Here is a 6,277-nt window from a genome sequence, read left to right on the forward strand (position 1 = left end):
GTGTGTAGATAGATAGATAGATAGATAGATAGATAGATAGATAGATAGATAGATGATGGACAGACGGATGGACCAGAAGGCTCCTTTCAGAAGGGTATTGCATCTGTAAAGGCTGTTTCTGGAATCTTCTACCACTCCAGGAAGTGGAAAGCATGAAACAATATCTTCTCCCTGCATCCCAATCTTTCTGAGCTAAACAACCAAGCTTTTTATCATCTCTGTTTATAAGTTGCAAACCCTATTTTATGACAGATATGGGTGAGGAGGAGGGGGAGAAAGGGGAGGAAACCACACTGAGGAATTGTTTTCCTGCACAATCTCCAATGTAAACATACAGGTGTCAGCCATTTTCCCACCTTTCAACATCCGCTACTCTCCCTTCCTTCCGACTGACTGGATGCCAGGTTTTGAGAATGAGGTAGAGATGACATGACATGCAGGTGGTGAAGCACTGAGGCAGCTCAGGTGGCTGCAGGGAACAGCCAATCAGCTCTCCTTCATCTCGAAACATGAGCTCCATGATTTTCTCTGGGGGTGAAAGGAAGATCTATCTCCTCACAAGAATGACAGTCCTTCATTCACAGAAGCCAAGTATGGGAGATGGAGGAAATGCACCGGGATGGCAGGGCCAAGGATTTCTGTGCACCTGGTTCACATATGCGCTCTTGGGTTAGATCCATGTGCTCATTATGGGCTGGTTTACTCATATACCGTCCATCACTGGATGCAAGCAATATCAAGTGATGACCTGCATGGCTTGGGACCCAGATACTCGAAGAAATGCCTTGTCCCACAGCAAACTTGCTGCCTGAGGTGAAGAACAAGATGGCATCCTCCCCCTTCCATGCCCAGAAGATGATCACAAATAGTTGAATCTTATTTCAACACTGGTGATAGAGAAGCTTCCTCCACTAGCAGTCTGCAGCTTCCTCAGCTTCCCACACTTCAACTGAGGTCAGGGGGAAGATGATGAGAGGGTAGCTGCTGGCTGTCAGGAGTGCCCTAGCTGCCTCCAGTAGCTCAAACAAGACGCAGACAAAAGGGATTCTCTCCAAGGCTTTACTTCTTTACAACTTAATGACTCTTTGCCAGCGAATAAGCAAGGAACTGCAAAGGGTATCCTAACAGGGTAACCTAAGCTCCATCTACACAGTTGGTCCCCGTTTTGAGGAGAAGGGTGGGAAAGCTCTGAAACTTATGGGCTAGGAGGGGAGACTCCCCCCTTACCCATGGGGCATCGGGGCGCAGCCTCTTGGTGCCTTGAGTCTAGCAACAACTGATCTCCCACTCTTTCACTGCCAGGGTCACTATCTCTCTCAGAAATGCGAGCGGGGAGGGGTCTCTTCCTGCAGCTGCGCTTCTGAGAGACGAGCGGGCTCCTCTCCCATGGGTCGTAGCTCTTCCTCAGAATCAGAGCTGCTTTGGGGCACTATGGGCTCAGTTCCAACCCTGACACTGGCTAACTTAGGGGGCACAGGTCGCAACACAGAGAACTCTGTCCTCCAACTCTTGCTACTACCTACCCTGCAGCATCTGCCACCTGAAGTCTGCCTCAGTCTGCCTTCAGAGGTCCTCCAAGTGCACTACACCATCTGAGATGTAACAGGTGGTAACTGGGGAGAAGGCTTTCTCAGGTGTGGCACCGCAGGTGTACAACCCTTTCCCCAGGCAGGCTTACTTGGAACCTTCACCAGTGTCTTTTTAGGCTCCAGGAAAACACACACACACACACACACACACACACACCTGCCAGCATTACAATGTTATTTCTGCTGTGATTGTTTTTAGCACAGCCTTTTAGTGTCATCAACTGTCATTTTATTGGCTGTTGTTTGAGCGTATATTATGCCCCTATTGTTAACAACCCCGGGAAAGGTTTAAGGGAAGAGCAATGTAACAATGTTTTAAAAACAGAGCAATTAAGAATTTCCAGTGCATTGGTTTTACTTTGGAAACAAGATCCAGTAATTCAGAACATCAAAATCCAGGGAGAAAATGGAGAAAATAAACAGAGAAGTCTCAGGATTACTGCTGTGCCAAAAATTCCTTCCACAAATTGTTATTCTCATTCAAAAATTCAAAAGCAGAAGACAATTTTGACACATTTTTATAGGGGAGGTTAAGGATGTATGGTTTTTTTAAAAATCTGTCTGTGTTTTGCAGATTTCCAAGCATCTTTTGTTCTATCATCTGCTCATTGATGGAATCAGACTTTTTTTCCCCCTCCTTCAGAAAAGTCCACAAAAGCATCCACTGCAATTTACATAACTTTCTCTGGCATATAAAAGTTTGCATATTTTTCTTAGCTCAGCATACAATAAATAAGCAGAGCGCACCAAAAAAGAGTGCTACACAGCAGAGACTGAAGAGAGGTCAGTGATGCATAAAACATTGTTTGTTTGTTTGTTTGTTAAAGGTGTATATATTTGCATATTTTCCAGCAACTTTCATATTTTCATATGATTAAATTTGCATACAGTTCCAAAAAGAAAAGAAAATGCTCTGCAAGCCTGCAGAATCCATGCAACTCAGAAGATGCTCTCCACTGAAATCCACAGGTCAAACTCATAAACATACTAAGTCATTTGAATCCATTTCAGATTTCTTCAACATCCCTAGGTGAAGTACAGTGTTCTTGTGCTTACTTTAGCTATGAAGTTGCCAAGGGGGTAGGGGGGAGCTTCCTGGCTTTCACTGTACAGTAACCTCTCTGGTGATCTGCAGCCTTCAATTAAAACCCCAGGGAAAGATATCATGAGGGAACTCCTCCCCATGGGGCTTTTTCAGATCTGGAAGCAGAGGCAGCTAGGGAGACTACAAAGTGACAGAAAGGTTGTAATAGAAAGAGAATATATACTTGAGAGTGGTCACATCTGGTCAAGAGGAGTCACAGCTGCTAAAGCAGTGTCACAGCAAGATAAGGAACTATCAGGACCCTGGACAGTGCATTGCAGGGGATACTGGCTGGAGTGTTTGCTCACAGAGAGAGCTGTTGTCTCAGCATGGAACTGCAGGCAACTGAGTCCTCAAGATGGCTGGCAGACCCAGAACTTTCAGGGACTCTACCCTTGCTGGATGCTAGCTGTAGACATTACAGGGCCCATGGTTATTTCCATAGCTTCATGCTCCTATGTGACAGAAGAGTAGGAGACATTGTGTGGGAGTCATCCTCATAATCTGAGGTTGAGGGAGGCCTATGTCCTACGGTCTGAAAGGTATATGAGGAGGAGCCAAGGATTTTTCCTGAAGTGGGACAACCAGTGGCTCATTGGATGCTGAGTCCTCCTCAGGGTGTTGCTGAGCCTGTGAGCCTGGGGACATGACACCATCCCTCCCTAGAACATAGGAAGCAGGCCTTGTATTGAGTCAGATCTTGGTCCATCTAGCCCAGTATTGTCAACACTGCCTGACAGGGGTTCTCCATGATTTCAGGCAGGGTCCTCTCCCAGCCCTTCCTGGAGATGTTGGGGATTGAACCTGCGACCTTCTGCATGCAAAGTATGTGCTCTACCACTGAACTCTGGCCCCCATGTCCAATTCTGAGAACCCCTGCTCTATGGAGTCAATAGCCAGTGGCCAGTCTTCATCCTTCTCCCATGGCAGATTCATAGGCCCGCCAGATCAAAGCTGGTCTTGAACTCACTCCTTTTCATGAATCTGCATCTTGAAGGCTGGCTGGTTATAGAGTGCTTCTCTCCCTTCTGCAGCCTCTCATCCCTCATCCCCCATCCCCATATCACCCCTCACATTACACCCATGTCAGTGTGAAAGCTCCATCAACTTTGGAGGTGTTTATCTTCTTGGCATCTAAGTAGCAATTTCTCCAGGTGCAAAATTCAGGCTTGAAGGCCCCATTTGTAGCCGGGATGGGAAAGCCAAGCTGCCACTGACACAATTAACTGCACCTTGTTCATGACTGCACATGTCAAAAGATTAATTTTATTTTAGCGAGGGAGGTAGCCCAGAGGGGTGAAAATGAAGGGAATACACATCTGCAGCTCGGTTCCATTCGAGTCCTGTCCTGCCCTTATCCCAAACAAGCTGCAAATGCAACTTTGTTTTGTTTTCAGGGTTTCCTACCCAGAATCCTTTGAAGCTTGAGAAACACAATCAGGTTTGTAGCTTGTTCCTAAGGGGAGGCAGGACAGGTGAGCGGCAGGTGAAGAATGAGAGGATGGGGGCTAGTTGCAAACAATAATCTTTTGACGCCCTTTAGATGGATGCCCGGCAGCTTGGAAATTAGAAAGATGAATCCAATCCAAGGAAAACTGAGGTTGCATTTTAACTAGGAATGCACAAGATTATCAGGGGACTGGAAACAAAGCCCCATGAGGAGAGACTGAAAGAACTGGGCATGTTTAGCCTTGAGAAGAGAAGACTGAGGGGAGACAGGATAGCGCTCTTCAAGTACTTGAAAGGTTGTCACAGAGAGGAAGGCCAGGATCTCTTCTCGATCATCCCATAGCACAGGACACAGAATAATGCGCTCAAGTGACAGGAAGCCAAATTCCAGCTGAACATCAGGAAAAATTTCCTGACTGTTAGAGCAATATGACAATGGAACCAATCACCTAGGGAGGTGGTGGGCTCTCCCACACTGGAGGCATTCGAGATGAAGCTGGACAGCCACCTGTCAAGGATGCTTTGACTTAGATTCCTGCATTGAGGATGGGGTTGGACTCGATGGCCTTGTAGGCCCCTTCCAACCCTACTATTCTATGATTCTAAGAATTTCATTTCCATTCACAATTCTTACAAACAGGTCCCATTCACAATCCTGAACACAAGCAGGAGCACTGTTTTCAAAGAATTTTTGTGATCGTGTTTTTAAAAAGCCTTAATGCACATTTTTTAAAAAATACGCATTTTCACACTTTATTGAATGGGAGGGAAAGTCCATACTTTTGAAAAATACACATAGAAATGTGCACTTTTTCCCTTTTGAATGAGCTGAAAAATAGGATGGAAACTAAAATGGGAGCACGCACGCCTAAACAAGCATCTAAGTGATTCGTGTAGAATTTAGGCGAGCTCGAAAGTCGCTGGCTCTCCCATCCCATGTTTTGATGCTCAGATGTGGATCAGGTTTCCCATTCCATAGCTGCTCAGATCTGTGCCTTACAGCAGTGGAGGCGGGTGACTCTGATTTCCGTGGGGCTGTGAATCTATTCTGGGTTTCAGTCAGAACCAGCCAGAACTCTAAAGGAGATATCCGAGGTGCCAGACCCATTTGGGGGATGGGGTTCAGCACCTTGGATAGCCCCTTGAGAGTGCTAGCTGGTTCTGACTGATGCCCAGAATGGATTCACAGCCCCATTGGAATTGGAGCCACCAGCCTCCACTGACTTACGGACGCTGTTATATTAAGTGTACGAAACTCTTAGCTGGCTCCGCGCCGGGCAATCCGCAGTGGGGGGGGAGGCGCTCCATCCCTCCCCCCGGAATCCTCTCCGGCCGGCTCCACTCCGTGGCGACTCCGCAGAGCCGCTGGCCAGGGCCGCCTGCAGACAGACATCCAGCCGCTGGGCTGCACAGGGATGCAAATGGCAGCCACTGTAGCTGCCGCCATTTGCATCCGTGTCTTTAGCCATGATAGGCTACATAAATATATATGTAGCCTATCACAGCTAAAGACACGAATGCAAATGGTGGCGGCTACACCATTTTCATCCCTGCCCTGAGCCGTGATAGGCTACGTAGATACTTACGTAGCCTATCACGGCTTGCCAGGGACACAAATGGCGGCCGGCATAGCAGCCGCCATTTGCGGCCACAGCCCAGCAGTGGCTGGAGCTGCCGCCGCCGCCAGAGCCGCCGCCGCCACTGGAGCCGCAGCCAGGTAGGCTCCATTTCGCGGAGCTTTCGCAGGGTGGTGGGGCGGGTTGCTTCGTTCCGCCACGGATTCCAGGGGGGCAAATTCACTGGAATTCGGCATCCCTGGGATCCATGGTGGAGTTCTCTAACATCCCTAGTTATATTGCACAGACTAACAAGGGCTTTGCTAAGAAGACAGAGAGCAACTACCAACCAAGCTGCCTACAGGTCAAATCAATGCAGGATGCACCATCCCCTTTCTATTACCTTCAGTGGTCTCTAACTATTTGCAGCCATGTGGTCATTTGAGGGTGCCATCCATGATCTCTATCAGCACCAGTAATCTGTTATGGCTGGTTGCCACTCGCTAGCTCTACAGCAGCGGTTTGTGACTTGCTTCCTGTGGTTGTCTGATGCTTCCTATCTGATGCTTGCCATCTCAGCTCTGCTGCTGGTCACTATC

Source organism: Heloderma suspectum, chromosome 13 (genome assembly GCF_057233095.1).
Source record: "Heloderma suspectum isolate Gila_16-S chromosome 13, 16-S_ref, whole genome shotgun sequence".
Lineage (NCBI taxonomy): Eukaryota > Metazoa > Chordata > Lepidosauria > Squamata > Helodermatidae > Heloderma > Heloderma suspectum.